Genomic DNA, 18,180 nt, shown 5'->3' on the forward strand with positions numbered 1-18,180 from the left:
GCAGCTGCAGCCGGGCCTAGGAAATGGCATGGTCAGCTTCCAGGTTCCATGCCAAGTGAGTCTGCACCGCTTCTGGACCTCAGGCGCATGGTGTTGTGAGACGTTGGAATTGGGTCCCCATGGGGAGAAAGCCTTAGCTAGGGATTGGGTTCTGGCCAGGGACGACTCCAGGGATGAAGCCACTCTGGTCTCATCTCCCTCGAGGGCTGAAGTGAGGGCCCACTGGAAAAGGCGGCTCAAGTGCAGGGTTAGGGTTCAATGCAGGCTTAGGTTTTGGTGGAGGCTCCTGGTTCGGAGTAGAGTTAGGGTTACTGTTAGGTCCCAGGAGGCTCCAGGGGCCGAACCAACAGCAGGGCAGTGGACTTCCCGAAGGTCTGAGTTGAGGGGACAAGGGAGGGTGCCGGTCAGGATCAGTCTTTGGCTGCCAAGGGCACACAGGTCGATGGGCCACTGGTCGAGGAGGCCTCCGGAATCCTCTCGGGCAGTTGCAGCCGGGCCTGGGAAACGACATGGTGAGCTTCCAGGTTCTAAGCCTAGAGAGTCTGCACAGCTTCTGGACCCCAGGCGCGCTGTGTTGTCAGACATTGGAATTGGGTCTGCATGGGAGAAAGCCTTTGCTAGGGCTAGAGTTTGGTCCAGGGACGTTGCCAGGGCTGAAGCGATTCTGGTCTCGTAATCTCCCTTGAGGGCTGAAGTGAGGGCCCATGAGACAAGGTGGCTCAAGTGCAGGGTTAGGGTTCTAGTCAGGCTTAGTTTTCAGTGGAGGATCCGGGCTCAGGAAAGGGTTAGGGTTAGGGTTAGGTCCCAGGAGGCTCCAGGTGGCGAACTCACAGCAGTGCAGTGGTCTTCCCGAAGGGCTGATATGAGGGCACAAGGGAGGGTGCCGGTCAGGATCAGTCTTTGGCTGCTAAACACACACACATCCATGGGCCCCAGGTCGAAGAGGCCTCCGGAATCTTCTAGGGCAGCTACAGTCAGGCCTGGGAAATTACATGGTGAGCTTCCAGGTTCCATGCCGAGTGAGCCTGCACCGCTTCTGGACCCCAAGCACGTGGTGTTGTCAGACGTTGTAATTGGGTCTCCATGGGGAGAGAGCCTTATCTAAGGGTAGCGTTCGGAAGAGAGATGTCGTCAGGGCAGAAGCCACTCTGGTTTCCTGATCTCCCTCGAGGGCTGAAGTGAGTTCCAATGCCACAAGACGGCTCTAGTGCAGGGTTAGGGTTTGAGGCAGGCTTAGGTTTCGGTGGAGTGTCCCGGTTCGGGGTAGGGTTAGGGTTAGGGATAAGTCCCAGGAGGCCCCAAACGCCGAACCAACAGCAGGGCAGTGGTCTCCCCGAAGGGTTGAGTTGAGGGCACAAGGGAGGGTGCCGGTCATGATCCGTCTTTGGCTGCCAAGGCCACACACGTGATTGGGCCTCTGGTCGAGGAGACCTCCGGAATCCTCTCGGCTGGCTGCAGCCGGGCCTGGGAAATGACATGCTGAGCTTCCAGGTTCCATGACATGTGAGCCTGCACCCCTTCTGGACCGCAGGTGCGTGGTGTTGTCATACATTGGAATTTGGTCCTGTTGGGGTGACAGCCTCAGCTAGGGTTAGTGTTCGGTCCAGGGACGTCACCAGGGTCAAAGCGACTCTGGTCTTGTGATCTCCCTCGATGGCTGAAGTGAGGGCCCATGCCACAAGGCGGCTCAAGTGTAGGGTTACGGTTCAAGGCAGGTTTCGGTTTCAGTGGAGGGTCCCAGTTCGGGGTTGGGTTAGGGTTAGGTTATATCCCAGGAGGATCCAGGCGCTGAACCCACAGCAGGGCAGTGGTCTCCCCGAAGGGCTGAGTTGAGAGCATAAGGGAGCGTGCCATTGAGGATCCGTCTTTGGCTGCCAAGGCCACACAAGTCGATGGGCCCCTGATCGAGGAGGCCTCCAGAATCCCCTCGGGCAGATGCAGCCAGGTCTGGGAAACGACATGTTGAGCTTCCAGGTTCCATGCTGAGTGAGCCTGCACCGCTTCTGGACCCCAGGTGCGTGGTGTTGTTAGTCGTTGGAATTGGGTCCCCATGGGAAGAGAGTCTTAGCTAGGGTTAGGGTTCGTTCCAGGGACGTCGTCATGGCTGAAGCGACTCCGGTTTCGGTGTCTTCCTCGAGGGCATAAGTGAGGAACCATGCCACAAGGCGGCTCAAGTGTAAGTTAGGGTTCGAGGCAGGCTTAGTTTTCGGGGGAGGGTTCCGGTTCGGGGTATGGTTAGGGTTAGGGATAGGGCCCAGGAGGCTCCAGGCGCCGAACCCAGAGTAGGGCAGTGGTCTCCCTGAAGGGTTCATTTGAGCGCACAATGGAGGGTGTCGGTCAGGATCCATCTTTGGCTGCCAAGGACACACACGTGTTTGGGCTCCTGGTCGAGGAGTCCTCCGGAATCCTCTCGGGCAGCTGCTGCCAGTCCTGAGAAACCACATGGTTAGCCTCCAAGTTCTATGCTGAGTGAGCCTGCACAGCTATGGACCCCAGGCGCGTGGTGTTGTTAGACGTTGGAATTGGGTCCCCATGGGGAGAGAGCCTTAGATAGTGTTAGGGTTCAGTGCAGGGACGTCGCCAGGGCCGAAGCGACTCTGGTCTCGTGATCTCCCTCGAGGGCTGAAGTGAGGGCCCATGCCACAAGTCGGCTCAAGTGTAGGGTTAGGGTTCGAGGCAGGCTTAGGTTTCGGTGGAGGGTCCCGTTGTGGGTATGGTAGGTTTAGGGTTAGGTCCCAGGAGGTTCCAGGCAGCGAACACACAGCAGGACAGTGGTCTCACCGAAGGGCTGAGTTGAGGGCACAAAGGAGGGTGCCGGTCAGGATCCGTCCTGGCTGCCAAAGCCACACAGGTCGATGGGCCCTTGTTGAGGAGACCTCCGGGATCCTCTCGGGCAGCTGCAGCCAAGCCTGGGAAACGAAATGGTGAGCTTCCAAGTTCCATGCTGAGTCAGCCTGCACCGCTTGTGGACCCCAGGCGCGTCGTGTTGTCAAACGTTGGAATTGGGTCCCCATGGGGAGAGAGCCTTAGCTAGGGGTAGGGTTCCATCCAGGGACGTCGCCAGGGCCGAAGCGACTCTGGTCTAGTGATCTCCCTCGAGGGCTGAAGTGAGGGCCCATGCCAGAAGGCGGCTCAATTGCAGGGTTAGGGTTCGAGGCAGGCTTATGCTGTGGTGGAGGGTCCCGGTTCGGGGTAGGGTTAGGGTTAGGGTTCGGTCCCAGGAGGCTCCAGGTGCCGAACCCACAGCAGGGCAGTGGTCTCCCCGAAGGGCTGAGTTGAGGACACAAGGGAGGCTGCCGGTCAGGATCCGTCTTTGTCTGCCAAGACCACACGCGTGATTATGCCCCTGGTTGAGGAGGCTTACGGAATCTCTCGGGGAGGTGCAGCCGGTCCTGGGAAAGGACGTGGTGAGCTCCCAGGTTCCATGCTGACTCACTCTGCACCGCTTCTGGACCCCAGGCGCCTGGTGTTCTCAGAGGTTGGAATTGGGTCCCCAAGGGGAGGGATCCTTAGCTAGGGTTAGGGTTTGGTCCATGGACTTCGCCAGCGCCGAAGCGACTCTAGTCTTCTGATCTCCCTTGAGGGAGATTTGCCCCTGCCCCAGAAGTGAGGTCAACTGCCTCCCAACACCTTTGGCCTTAGTTCCACTCAAATATTCTGTGCTGGGTACTTTCCACTGACCTACATCTAATGTGAATATTGACCTGGAAGGGTTGTTGCAGGGCTCCGATGGTCCAACCTATTCTACTGTCACAAGAACTCATTCAGAATCCCCCAAAAAAGCAGAGGGAATTGCTATGAACCTGGGGCCAGATTTGCCCATGTCAGATTCTAGTTTTAATAAGAGTAAAAGTGGGCACCTGGATGACTCAGTCACTTAAGCCTCTGACTCCTGGTTTGGGCTCAGGTCATGATCTCGCAGTTCATGAGTTCGAGTCCCATGCCGGGCTTTGTTCTGACAGCTCGGCGCTTGGAGCCTGCTAGATTCTCTCTCTCTCTCTCTCTCTCTCAATCTCTCTCTCTCAGCCCTTTCACCTGCTTGCACATTGTCTCTCTCTCAAAATTAAGTAATTTTTTAAATTTTTTTAACATTTTTTTATTATTTTTGAGACAGAGAGACAGAGCATGAACAGGGGAGGGGCAGAGAGAGAGGGAGACACAGAATCTGAAACAGGCTCCAGGTTCTGAGCTGTCAGCACAGAGCCCAACACGGGGCTTGAACTCACGGACCACGAGATCATGACCTGAGCCGAATGCGGACACCTAACCGACTGAGCCACCCAGGCGCCCCTAAATAATTTTTTTTAAATAAATTAAATAAATTTATTTTTAAAAAATTAAAATAGAAAAAGGAGGGGGCTCCTGGGTGGCTCAGTTCTTAAGCATCGGATTATCACAAAGGTCATGATATCATGGTTTGCAAGTTTGACCCCCACATCAGGTTCTCTCCTGTGACCACAGAGACTGCTTGGGATCATCTGTCCCTCTCTTTCTACCCCTCCCCTCCTGTACTCTGTCTCTCTCTCTTTCCCTTTCTCTCTAAATCTCTCTCTCTCAAATATAATAATAAACACACAAAAAAGAAGACAAGGGTGGAAATAAATACACAAAGGGACAGTGTTCCTATGAGAGTTGAGAATGGGATAAGTCTGAGGATGAAATGACAAATATAATCTCCTGGCAAGCTGACTCTCTCAGGAATAAGAAACACATGGTCTGGGGCAAAGGAAAACCACCACTGTATGCAGTGGGAGCCCTCATGGCAAGATGCTTGTGTTGTTACTTGAGAAAGAGAAGGAAAGCTTTGGGAGTTCACTGTTTTCCCTTCCCATACTATCAGTGGATAGAGGTAGCCATGATTAAAGGGTAGTGGGTTTGTGCTGAAGTGTTTAGAACTGGGCTCTGGTGCAGTAGGTCTTGAATGTCTCTTTCAGTGCTAAGCAGGTTCTCGAGAATACTTGAGAGTTAAGCATCTTTAGCAGCCAGAGAGTGAGACAAGTTGCCTAAGAATCATTTCTTTGATCACCCAGCCAAACACCAAGTACTCCCAGGAAGGCAGTCTTTCATTTGGAATATAAGAAACTGATTCCTCTTGGTTAGCACAGACCAGAGTCAGAGCTCATTAGGACTGGCTGGGGACTCCCTATGTGGGGGACAGTTTCATTAGCCTTGCCTGGGACCCAAGACATAGTTATCAAAACAGCCATGGAATTGGAATGGCTACACATAGGGCCCAAGCTTTTCATTTCAAATGAGAACGGGATAGAGCTGAGAATGAATTGTCTAGCTCCATGTTCCTCTTGTCCCAGAAGTTAGAATAGCTCCTTCCTGATGCCTCGGACCCTCACCTCACAGAAGCATTCCTGCTGGGAATCTTGAAATGCCCTGGGCATGGGGCGCCTGGGTGGCGCAGTCGGTTAAGCGTCCGACTTCAGCCAGGTCACGATCTCACGGTCCGTGAGTTCGAGCCCCGCATCAGGCTCTGGGCTGATGGCTCGGAGCCTGGAGCCTGTTTCCGATTCTGTGTCTCCCTCTCTCTCTGCCCCTCCCCCGTTCATGCTCTGTCTCTCTCTGTCCCAAAAATAAATAAAAAAAAAATAAATAAATAAATAAAAAAAAAAAAAAAAAAGAGAAATGCCCTGGGCTTGTCTTTGTAAACAGAGTACTGAGAGGCCATTTTTGAGGGACCCTGTGGCCCAGTGTATCTCAGAGTGACAAGAACTGGCCGGACTCCCTAGTTAAATGTATAGGAAATAGTCTAAGACAGTGTGCTTAAATGGACAACAGGGAGAATTGAGCATGAAAAAGAGCAACAGCGTGGAGGAGAATACACAGAAGGCCAAAGTTCTTTATAAACAGAAGACAAGGGGATATAGCAAAAAAAAATTAAGTGACTAACACAATCTCCTGTGAAGATGGTTGTCTGTGGAGTTAGAATCCTGTGTGGACTAGGACAAAGAGAAACTTCCTGCACTGTCCCTTCAGAAGGAGAGGGAAAGTTTATGGCATTGGATTTTTTTTTTTGGTCATGTTCTTTGAGGCAGTCATACGACACTGTTGGCAGTTTCTGGATTGTGGCTGACCCTCAAGTATTTGGAAAGTGGTTCTGTTGCCCTGATCCTTGAATAGGCTGTTTCTTCACATTCTGAAGGTCCTAAGGAATACTGAAAATGGGTTAACTGTCTGTTCTTCAGAATTAAGGTATAAGTAGCAGCCAGTGTTTAGAGTTATGCTATCTAACTATTGCCATGCCAACTCCAGGCTTTCAAACACCACGTCATCAGTGACAGGGGGTCATTAAATCCTTTTGTGTATCAGAAAGTGAATGCATACAGTTAGCATGGGAAGAGCGTGGGAACTTTCCAACAATCCCTGGTTTTTCACTGAGTTATTGTCAGGCCCACTATGCCTGGTGGGAACCAAGATATAATAAGACAAGCACAAGGGATGAGGCACATTGGTGGCTGATTCGATTAAGTGGCTGACTTGATTTCAGCTCAGGTCATGATCTCATGGTTGTGAGGTCAAGCTCCGCCTCAGGCTTTGTGCTCACAACTTGGAGACTGCCTCCTGCCTCTCCTGTCTCCCCCTTTCTGCCCCTACCACACTCATGCTCGCTCTCTCTCTCTCTCTCTCTCAAAAATGAGAAATGTCTAAAAACAGGTTTAAAAAAAGAGAGAGAGAAAGAAAACTGGTGGTGGAATGAGAATGGACACATGAGAGCCAAAGTTCTTCCTTTCCTATGAGAAAGGGATCAAGCAGAGAATAAAGTGACTAGTATAACCTATCTGAAGCTGGCTATCTTCAGAATTGGAAGCAAGTGTGCACTAAGGAACGGGGAAAACACCACTGGGTTTACCTGGAAGCCCAGTCCAGAGGAAACCTTCATCTGCGTTTCAAATCAGAATGGGATAAAACTGAAAATATACTATATGGCTCAGTGTTTTCTTGTTGCAGAAGGACTCCTCCTAACTCCTTCTCCTAATACCTCTGGGCCTGCCTATAGGCAAATGTTCCACGCTGGGCCCCTCAAATGAACTAGGTCTCCTGATGTATGCATGGTTCTATAACACACGTTGTGTGAGGTCCCATAGCCCAAAGTATCCCAGAGTCCAGAGAACTTGGCCCTCAAATTAGCCTGCATTGGTCTGGCCCCAGATGCCTACCAGAGGAAACCTAGTTTGACAAAGAGACCAAAAATGGATACACAGAGGCCCAAAGTTCTTTCTTACAGAGAATAGGATAAAGCAAAGAATAAAGTGACCAGCATAATCTCAAGTGTAAAACACACCAATGGTTTGGACCCAGGGAAGTGTTCATTGACTACACCTGACACCCCACTGCAATAAATGTTAATCCATAAGGTGGGTAAGCCAGGAATTCTTCTGTCTATTGCCTTTTCTCCTGCCCTTTCCATCAAGTATAGATGCAATATTCCTTCAGTGACTCAAGGTCGGTCTCCCTGTGGACCTTCAAGTGTTTAGAACCAGGCAGGAGACTTTGCCTGGGCTCTTTCTGCACTGACCAGTATCTGGGAGCAACATGCCCATCTGGGGGCCTTCTGTTTTTTCAGCATGAAGGCAGCTCAATAAGCCCAGTGTCGGACATAATCAGGGTAAACATCCCCATGCCACTTTCAGCCTATCAAGCACCACATGTTCAGTCAAAGGAGAGCATGTTTTTCTTTGGGATGTCAGAAACTGATTGATCTTGGTTAGCTCAGGCAGTGACAGGGAACTCTCCATTAATCCCCGAGTGCTTCTAATGTGAGTGACAACCCCATTGCTCCTGAGTGTGACCTCCTTAGATAATCCGAAAGGAGATGGGAACATATGGAAAGCCAGAGTTTTTATTTTAAGAGATATATAGGATATAACTTATATTATCCAATAATTTGGTGCCTAGCTTCATTTCCCCTTTCTGCAGAGCTGAGACTGGCTCCATCCCACTCCTCTGTCCCTGCCTACATGCAAACATTCTGTGCCAGGCTCCTTCCAAAGCTTTATGTCTTTTGTGGCCAACGGGAAGGCTGAAAGGCAAGCCCTGTGGGTGGGCCCATGTTGCCTAACTTTTCTGCAAGTTGGGAGGACGTGACCTGACTCCCCACATGACAAGAGAGGACATGGCTCTTACACTCTGGCCCTGAATCCCCACAGTAATTGCCTAGTAGAAAAAGTGCCAGGGGATGGCAATGGAGGCAATGCCCAAGTTTTTCGCTGCAGAAGAGGATGGCATAATGCTGAGAGAGAAATGAGTAGCTAAGCTCCCTCTGGTTCCATAAGGGAGGCCAGCTCCATCCCAGCTCCTCTGGACTTAGCCTATGGGAAGAAATTCTGTTCTGGGCACCTTGCAGTGCTTTAGGCCTCCCTTTGTCAATAGAGTTAGGAAATTCAGGTCCCAAGGGGCCCTGTTGCTCAACCTATCCCTGAGGAAATTGAGGCCAATGCGACTGTCCAGTTAAAAGCAGACGAGATACCTCTTGGACACTGGCTGTGAATGTCTCACAGGGAAGACCTAGTTTGAAAAAGGGCAAAAGTGCCTAAGTTCTCCATTTAAATTGAGAATGGAATAAATCTGAGAATGAAATGACCAGCACACTCTTTTGACAAGCTGGCTGACTTGGGCATGAGAAACACCTCTTGGCTGGGGTAAAGGAATCCTTTATTGGCTACCCTGGTAACCAGTTTTGCAAGAATTCTTCCTTTGGGACTTCATAAAGGGATGAGAATCTTTTGTCACTGAGTGGATTTCTTACCCTAACCTACAGTGGATAGTCACTAGTGGTTTTAGTATAATGGATTTTCACACTTATGTCTTTGGAATCAGGCACTTTGGAAGTGTTCCTTGAAAAGGCAATGCCCTGGGCACTTCTGGAGGCTGAATGCTTATATGGGAACCATTTGCTTTTCATGTGAAGGCATCCCAAGTAGCCAGGGGAGAGAGGCAACCTGGGTAACCATCAATGCCAAGCCCCACAAGGTCAGTCAAGGTAGTTAATCCTTATTTGGAGATATCAGAAACTGATTGCTCTAGGCTAGCATAGGAATGGAGTAGGAGCCGGCTAACAATCCCTGGGCATTTGCTGTGTGACTGAAAGCCCTACCACATTTTAATGTGACTCTAAGCCTCCTAAAAACACAGCTCGGGGATCAGAATGGATACATTATGGGTGTGTTGAAGTGAATAAAGTACTGCACCAAAAATGGCGGTTGGGGCTAAAACAAGCTCTGGTCTCTAGATTAGAGACCCCTCCTCTGGGTTCTTCTTCCTTTGTTTGCTGTGAGCATGAAAAACACCACAGATCTAGAAGCTGACGACTATAAATTACCCTCCCCCTTGCATTCCAGGCTCAGACCTTTGGAGAAACAATCTCCTCTGAGCCTGCCAGTGTTAAATAAATCTCTGATCCACCAAGATCTCCGAGTGCCGCTTCGTTTTTCCTCCAGCATACCAGCCTTGTTCTGTAAAAAAAAAAAAAAAAATTGGTTCCCTGAATGGGAAACTCAACCGCACTGGCCCATTGTTACTGCTGGTTTGGGAGAACGATGAGGCAGTGAGGGAATGAGGGTTTCGAGAGAGAGTGCGTGCTCTGCCTGCATTTCGGCAGTCTCCCTCTCTGTCGCCTCAGTCCAGCCCCCTTCTGCCATTCCCGCCCAACTCAAGGAGACTTGGCAGGTGAGAACCTGGACCCAACATCAGAACTGGTATTCTAGTCAGTCCGACTCACAAGAGTGGAAGGGGGACCTGATCATTCCCCAAGACTTCATAAGTCTCACAGGAGGGAATTCTATGGGAGGGAATGTAATAACCTCTGGTGTGTATGTGAGTGTGAACATGGGACTCAGTCTAGCTTGCCTGCTGAGTTTGATTCTGTGGCTCCATGGGCAGGCGCCCTTGGGTCCCCAGGGACCCATGGAGTTGGAGTGGACCAGTCTGTGATTCCACGATGGATGGTGCTTGGTCTGTGGTGATATCAGAGTGCTTTCTGATTGTGGGCCCCAGGGCTGGGATCTGTGGGGTGAGCATCACCTGAGTTCCTTTGGGACATGGCCAGCCGGGCATCTGGCAGGTCTCCTCATTGGAGGGGGTGCCCCTGTCCCTCTGTCTGTCTTTGTGACTCTGCTTCACGGTAGCATTGTGGGGTCAGGAAAAGCAAAGAGAGACAGGCAAAGGATTAGCCACTTTATCCTGAGACTCACCCAGGGAGCCAAAGAAGCCACCCACCACTCCCCTAGTGTTGAGCCTCCCCATGATTCAGTAGGCTCCCTCCCCTCCCCTGAGGTTGAAACTCTTCCCCCCATGTGTCTTTCCGCTGCTGCCACCATTGCACTGTCACTGCCACTGCCACTGCTGCCCATCTCTCCTCCACTTCTGGGCCAGAGAACGCTCCCCCACAAGGACCTGCAGCCAGATTGCACCCTCGGCCAGATCCAGGCACTCTCCAGATGCTGGTCCACATCTGTTGGTATCAAGAGTCTCTCCAGGGGATTAGAGCAGGGGCTGAGAAGGCCATAAATATGAACCTACTGCAAGGGGAAAGAACATTAAAAAGAATGAGTCCCAACCAAGAAAGTCCCAAAAACCCAGCAGATATCAGAAGGAACCTCGAGAAGAGGACCTTATTGGTCTAGCCTAGATGGAACCAGACAAAAAGGGGACGCTGACTTTCCCTGTTCCTCTGCTTAATAGGTGTGAGAGATTCTCCCTCATTTCCCAGGTTAACAGCTATAATTGGAGCCAACTGCAGATAGTCTACCTCAGGACAGGGACTTTAAGGAATATTCCCAAGTAGTTGCTGCTTCTGCCTTCCCATTCCCCTCATTTTTCTGTACCAACTTGGGTGTGGTCCTATAACATCCTTAGTGTCTCAGGCACCACTGGTTCATCCTTCCATTCTCCAAGTCAAGGAGCTAAGTGCACCCCCCTTGGACTACCCATTTCAGATACCACCACTGGTGCCCCAAATGAAAATTGACAATGGGGAAAAATTGACTTTTAGGTGGATGCAGGTGAAACATATTCGGTGTATAAACTAATTTAATTTATTGGACCTGTCTTTAAAGTTATGAACAAAGGTCAAATAAGCTCATGTTATCTCTGTTGCAATTTGTTAATGACAATTAATTTTGTCTGTCTCAAAGTTTTTTTTAATTTAACTTTATTTTTTATTTTTTAAAATTTACAGCCAAATTAGTTTGTATATAGTGAAGCAATGATTTCAGTAGATTCCTTAATGCCCCTTACCCATTTAGCCCATCCCCCTCCCACAATCCCTCCAACAACCCTCAGTTTGTTCTTCATATTTATTATTCTCTTTTGTTTTGTCCCCCTCCCTTTTATATTATTTTTGTTTCCCTTCCCTTATGTTCATCTGTTTTGTCTCTTAAAGTCCTCATATGAGTGGAGTCATATGATTTTTGTCTTTCTTTTACTAATTTCACTTAGCATAATACCCTCCAGTTCCATCCACGCAGTTGCAAATGGCAAGATTTCATTCTTTTTGATTGCTGAGTAATACTCCAGTGTGTGTGTATGTGTGTGTGTGTGTGTGTGTGTGTATACCAAATTTTCTTTATCCATTCATCCATCTATGGACATTGGGGCTCTTTCCATACTTTGGCTATTGTTGATATTGCTGCTATAAACATGGGGGTGCATGTGTCCCTTTGAAACAGCACACCTGTATCCCTTGGATAAATGCCTAGTAGGGCAATTCCTGGGTCGTAGGATAGTTCTATTTTTAGTTTTTTGAGAAACCTCCATACTGTTTTCCAGAGTGACTGCACCAGCTTGCATTCCCACCAACAATGCAAAAGAGATCCTCTTTCTCTGCATCCTCGCCAACATCTGTTGTTGCCTGAGTTATCAATGTTAGCCATTCTGACAGGTGTCAGGTAGTATCACATTGTGGTTTTGATTTGTATTTCACTGATGATGAACGATGTTGAGTATTTTTTCATGTATTGGTTGGCCATCTGGGTGTCTTCTCTGGAGAGGTGTCTATTCATGTCTTTTGCCCATTTCTTACCTGGATTATTTGTTTTGGGTGTTGAGTTTGATAAGTTCTTTGTAGATTTTGGATACTAAATCTTTATCTGATCTCATTTGTAAATATCTTCTCCCATTCTGTCGGTTGCCTTTTAGTTTTGCTGATTGTTTCCTTCGCTGTGCAGAAGCTTTGTATTTTGATGAGGTCCCAGTAGTTCATTTTTGCTTTTGTTTCCTTTGCCTCCAGAGACGTGTTGAGTAAGAAATTGCTGCAGGCAAGATCAGAGGTTTTTGTCTGCTTTCTTCTCGAGGATTTTTATGGCTTCCTGTCTTACATTCAGGTCTTTCATCCACTTTGAGTTTTTTGTGTGTGTATGGTGTAAGAAAGTGGTCCAGGTTAATTCTGCATATCGCTGTCCAGTTTTCCAGCACCACTTGCTGAAGAGACTGTCTTTATTCCATTGGATATTCTCTCCTGCTTTGTCAAAGATTATTTGTCCATACGTTTGTGGGTCCATTTCTGGGTTCTCTATTCTATTTCATGATTTGAGTGTCTGTTCTGCTGCCAGTACCATACTGGCTTGATGATTACAGCTTTGTAGTATAGCTTGAAGTCTGGGATTGTAATGCCTCCTGCTTTGGTTTTCTTTTTCAAGATCGCTTTGGCTATTCGGGGTCTTTTCTGGTTCCATACAAATTTTAGGATTATTTTTTCTAGCTCTGTGAAGAATGCTGGTGTTACTTTGATTTGGATCGCATTGAATATGTAGATTGCTTTGGGTAGTATCAACATTTTAACAATATTTGTTCTTCCTATCCAGGAGCATGGAATCTTTTTCCATTTCTTTGTGTCTTCTTCAATTTCTTTCATCTTTCTATAGTTTTCAGTGTATAGATTTTTCACCTCTTTGGTTAGATTTATTCCTAGGTATTTTACGGGTTTTGGTGCAAATGTAAATGGCATCGATTCCCTGATTTTTCTTTCTGTAGCTTCATTGTTGGTGTATAGGAATGCAACCGATTTCTGTGCATTGATTTTATATCCTGTAACTTTGCTGAATTCATGAACCAGTTATAGCAGTTTTTGGTGGAATCTTTTGGGTTTTCCATATAGAGTATCATGTCGTCTGCCAAGAGTGACAGTTTGACCTCCTCCTGGCCGATTTGGATGCCTTTTATTTCTTTATGTTGTCTGATTGCAGAGGCTGAGACTTCCAATACTTTGCTAAATAACAGTGGCAAGAGTGGACATCCCTGTCTTGTTCCTGACCTTAGGGGGAAAGCTCTCAGTTTTTCCCCATTGAGGATGATATTAGCATTGGGTCACATGTATATGGCTTTTATCATCTCGAGGTATGATCCTTCTATCCTTACTTTCTTGAGAGTTTTTATCAAGAAAGGAAGCTGTATTTTGTGAAATGCTTTCTCTGCATCTATTGAGAGGATCATATGATTCTTGTCCTTTCTTTTATTGATGTGATGAATCACGTTAATTGTTTTGCGGATATTGAACCAGCCCTGCATCTCAAGTATACATCCCACTTGGTTGTGGTGAGTAATTTTTTTAATGTATTGTTGGATCCGGTTGGCTAACATCTTGAAGATTTTTGCATTCATGTTCATCAGGGAATTTGGTCTATAGTTCTCCTTTTAAGTGGGGTCTCTCTCTGGTTTTGGAATCAGGGTAATGCTGGCTTCATAGAAAGAGTTTGGAAGTTTTCCTTCCATTTCTATTTTTTGGAAGAGTTTCAAGAGAATAGGTGTTAACTCTTCCTTAAATGTTTCGTAGAATTCCCCTGGAAAGCCATCTGGCCCTGGACTCTTGTTTTTTGGCAGATTTTTGATTACTCATTCGATTTCCTTACCGGTTATAGGTCTGTTCAAATTTTCTGTTTCTTCCTGTTTCAGTTTTGGTAGTGTATAGGTTTCTAGGAATTTGTCCATTTCTTCCAGATTTCCCATTTTATTGGCACATAATTGCTCATAATATTCTCTTATTATTGTTTTTATTTCTGCTGTGTTGGTTGTGATTTCTTCTCTTTCATTCTTGATTTTACTTATTTTGGTCCTTTCCTTTTTCTTCTTGATCAAAGTGGCTAGTGGTTTATCAATTTTGTTAATTCTTTCAAAGAACAAGCTTCTGGGTTCATTGATCTGTTCTACTGTTTTTTGGTTTCGATAGGATTAATTTCTGCTCTAATCTTTATTATTTCCTGTCTTCTGCTGGTTTAGGGTTTTATTTGCTGTTCTTTTTCCAGCTCCTTTAGGTGTAAGGTTAGGTTGTGTATCTGAGATCTTTCTTCCTTCTTTAGGAAGGCCAGTATTGCTATATACTTTCCTCTTATGACTGACTTTACTGTGTCCCAGAGGCTTTGAGTTGTGGTGCTATCATTTTTCATTGACTTCCATATGCTTTTAATTTCTTCTTTAACTGCTTGGTTAGCCCACTCATTCTTTAGTAGGATGTTCTTCAGTCTCCAAGTATTTGTTACCTTTCCAAGTTTTTTCTCGTGGTTGATTTCCAGTTTCATAGCATTGTGGCCTGAAAATATGCACGGTATGATCTCGATCTTTTTGTACTTACTTAGGGCTGATTTATGTTCCAGTATATGGTCTATTCTGGAGAACGTTCCATGTGCACTGGAGAAGAATGTATACCTTGCTCCTTTAGGATGAAATGTTCTGAATATATCTAAGTCCATCTGGTCTAATGTGTCATTCAAAGCCATTGTTTCCTTATTGATTGTTTGATTAGATGATCTGTCCATTGCTGTGAGTAGGTTGTTGAAGTCTCCTACTATTATGGTATTAGTGATCGATGAGTTTCTTGATGTTTCTGATTAATTGATTTACATATTTGGGTGCTGCCACATTTGGCGCATAAATGTTTACAATTGTTAGGTCTTCTTGGTCTATAGACCCCTTGATTATGATATGATGCCCTTCTGCATCTCTTGATACAGTCTTTATTTTGAAGTCTAGATTGTCTGATATAAGGATGGCTACTCTGGCTTTCTTTTGTTGACCATTAGCATGATAGATGGTTCTCCATCCCTTTATTTTCAATCTGTAGGTGTCTTTAGGTATAAATTAGGTCTCTTGTAAACAACATATAGATGGGTCTTTTTTTCTTATCCATTCTGTTATCCTATGTATTTTGATTGGAGCATTGAGTCCACTGATGTTTAGAGTGAGTACTGAAAGAAATGAATTTATTGCCATTATCATGTTTGTAGAGTTGGAGTTTCTGGTGGTGTTCTCTGGTCCTTTCTAATCTTTTTTTTTTTTTTTTTGCTGTTGGTATATATATATATATTCATCTTTTGTCCCCTCAGAGAGTCCCCCTTAATATTTCTTGTAGGGCTGGTTTAGTGGTCACAAACTCCTTTAACTTTTGTTTGTCTGGGAAACTTTTTATCTCTCCTATTTTGAATGACAGCATTGTTGGATAAAGAATTCTTGGCTGCATATTTTTCTGATTCAGCACACTGAATATATCCCGCCACTCCTTTCTGGCCTGCCAAGTTTCTGTGGATAGGTCTTCTGCAAACCTGATCTGTCTTCCCTTGTAGTTTAGGGACTTTTTTTTTCCCTTCCTGCTTTCATGATTCTCTCCTTCCCTGAGTATTTTGTGAATTTGACTATATATGCCTTGTTGATAGTCGGTTTTTGTTGAATCTTATGGGAGTCCTCTGTGCTTCCTGGATTTTGATGTCTGTGTCTTTCCCCAGGTTAGGAAAGTTTTACACTATGATTTGCTCACAAAACCCTTCTACCCCTAGTTTTCTCTCTTCCTCCTCTGGGACCCCTATGATTCTGATGTTCCTTTTTAATGAGTCACTGATTCTTAAATCGTGCTCTTTTGCCTTAATCTCCCTCTTTTTCTCTGCTTCATTATTCTCTATAAGTTTGTCCTCTATATCGCTGATTCTCTGTTCTGTCTTGTCCATCCTTGCCGCCACTGCATCCATCCGTGATTGCAGCTCAGTTATAGCATTTTTAATTTCATTTTGGCTATTTGTTACTTCTTTTATCTCTGCAGAAAGGGATTCTAATCTATTTTTGACTCCAGCTAGTCTTCCTATTATCGTGATTCTAAATTCTGATTCAGACATCTTGCTTATGTCTGTGTTGGTTAAATCCCTGGCTGTCATTTCTTCGTATTCTTTCTTTTGGGGTGAATTCCTTCGTTTTGTCATTTTGAAGGGAGAAAAGGAATTAATGAGGTAGAAAATTGAAATTTAAAAATACTAAAATTAAAACCACACCCACACAAAAATCGAACAGATGATGCTAGATCCTAGGTGTATTTTGGTCTGGGTGTAGAAAGTGGTTTGACAGATTAGAGAAACAAACAAAAAAAAAGGTGGGGGGAGAGAAAAAAAGGAAATTGAGAATTTGAAAAAATGAATACACTAAAGTAGACTAAAATACACAAACATAGAGAATATAGTAGGAAAAATTATAGAAAAATATTTTTAATAAAAATTAAAAAGAAATATTTTTTTCATTTTCTGTATTTAAGAAAAAAGAAAAGAAATGAAAAAGAAAAAATAAAAAATAAAAAAAGGAAAAGACCAAAAAAGAAATCATTTGAAAATTTGAAAAAGTGAATACACTGTAGTAGACTGAAATGAAATGATGGGAGTAACATAGAATTTGAAAAAATTGACATAAAAGCAAAAAATATAGTAATAAGAATTAAATAAAAATATTTTAAAAATAAATTGAAAGTAAAAATGAAATTTTTCTCTTTCTGCATCAAGAAAAAGAAAAGAAATGAAAAAGAGAAAAGAGAAGAAAAAAAATTGAAAATTTGAAAAGGTGTGTACACTGAAATAGACTAAAATAAAATGATGGAAGTAAAGTAGAATTTGGAAAAAAAATACACAAAAGTAAAAAATATAGTAATAAAAATTAAAGACAGATATTTTTAATAAAAATTGAAAATAAAAATGAGTTTTTTCTCTTTCTGTATTCAAGAAAAAGAAAAGAATCATAAAAGACAAAAAGGAGAAAGAGAGAAAAATAATTGAATAGATGAACCTGCTAACAGATTGAAGTAGGACTGAAATTGCTTTGTTTTCCCCTAGAGGTCAGTCCATGTAGCTCTTTATAGTCCATAGATTAAGCCGGCAGTGAGGTTTGTGTTCTTGAAAAGTCAAGTTGTCCCAGTTGGGCAGGGCTTGGTGTAACAGCTCCGCTCCCCCCAGATGGTGCTGCTAGCCAACTGGGGTGGATTGTTATGGTGCTCATGGGTACGCATGCCCATGTGTGGGAGCAGTGAAAAAATGGCACCACCCAGCCACCCAGTCTGTTCTCCTGGATCAGGAGTCATGCACGGTCCTCTGTCTTCAGGTCTCATCCACTCCCCACTTTTCCACTGTGACCAGGCCCCAGGCAGTACCTCTCTCCCAAGTTTTGTCTCAGATGTGGCTGTTTTCCCCGGCCCCTTACTTCCAAAGGACTGCGGCTTTGACCCACTCCGCCCCTCTGCAGGAGGGTCTTACAGAGCAATGGCCAAATGAGCAATGGCAAAATGTCAGATGCACCCAGGAACGCCCACTGGATGCTGCTGTTGCCGGTGCCCAAGACTGCAGCCAGGTGCCAGCCCGCCTCCACAAAAAAATCACGAGATAGTGTAGCCTCAGCATTTCAGGAACCATGGAAAATCACAACACACATCTGACACCAGGCTTCACCCTCAACAACCTTGCCCCAGCACCAGTGAATGTGGCTGTCTTCTGGGGTCTGCTGAGACCAGGTAGCTTCAACAGTCTCTACCAAATGTCCTTCCAACAGTGGAACCGCTTTTCTCCATGTGGCTCGAGAACCTCCCAGACCCCACTCTGTTCCTGGGGATTCACCTTTCCCACTAGAGCACCAGCAGGTATCGAACTGCACAGAGTTGCAGACTTTGCGCTCCCCTTGTTTACAGTCTTCATGGAATTTAAACCCTCTCCTTTCTCCTTTCTCCCTTTTTAGTTTAGTCCCTGTGGCTCTTTCTAATTTTTCACTTTCTCTCCAGCTGCTTTTGGGGAGGGGTGCTTTTCCTGTATGCTCCTCCACTCTCCATTCTCCATCTTCTCTCCGCCTGCAAAACAGTTCCCTACCTTTCGGGGCTTCTTGGTCCCCAAGTTCAGCTCTTCAGATGTCATGTACCTGCTGAGTTCTGTGGTTCAGGTTGTGCAG

General features: G+C 45.7%; 1 long non-coding RNA gene across 1 annotated transcript in view; it reads left to right on the forward strand.

The window, feature by feature from the left end:
- The first annotated feature begins 8,801 nt into the window (after positions 1 to 8,801).
- The window catches only part of LOC132691737 (uncharacterized), a 33,903-nt gene continuing 24,524 nt past the window's right edge, over positions 8,802 to 18,180 (forward strand). The window contains exon 1 of the long non-coding RNA XR_009615967.3: positions 8,802 to 8,979. This is a non-coding gene — a long non-coding RNA (uncharacterized LOC132691737). The remainder of the gene's footprint in view (positions 8,980 to 18,180) is intronic.

This window comes from Panthera onca, chromosome B1, assembly GCF_046562875.1.
Source record: "Panthera onca isolate mPanOnc1 chromosome B1, mPanOnc1 haplotype 2, whole genome shotgun sequence".
Taxonomy (NCBI): Eukaryota; Metazoa; Chordata; class Mammalia; order Carnivora; family Felidae; genus Panthera; species Panthera onca.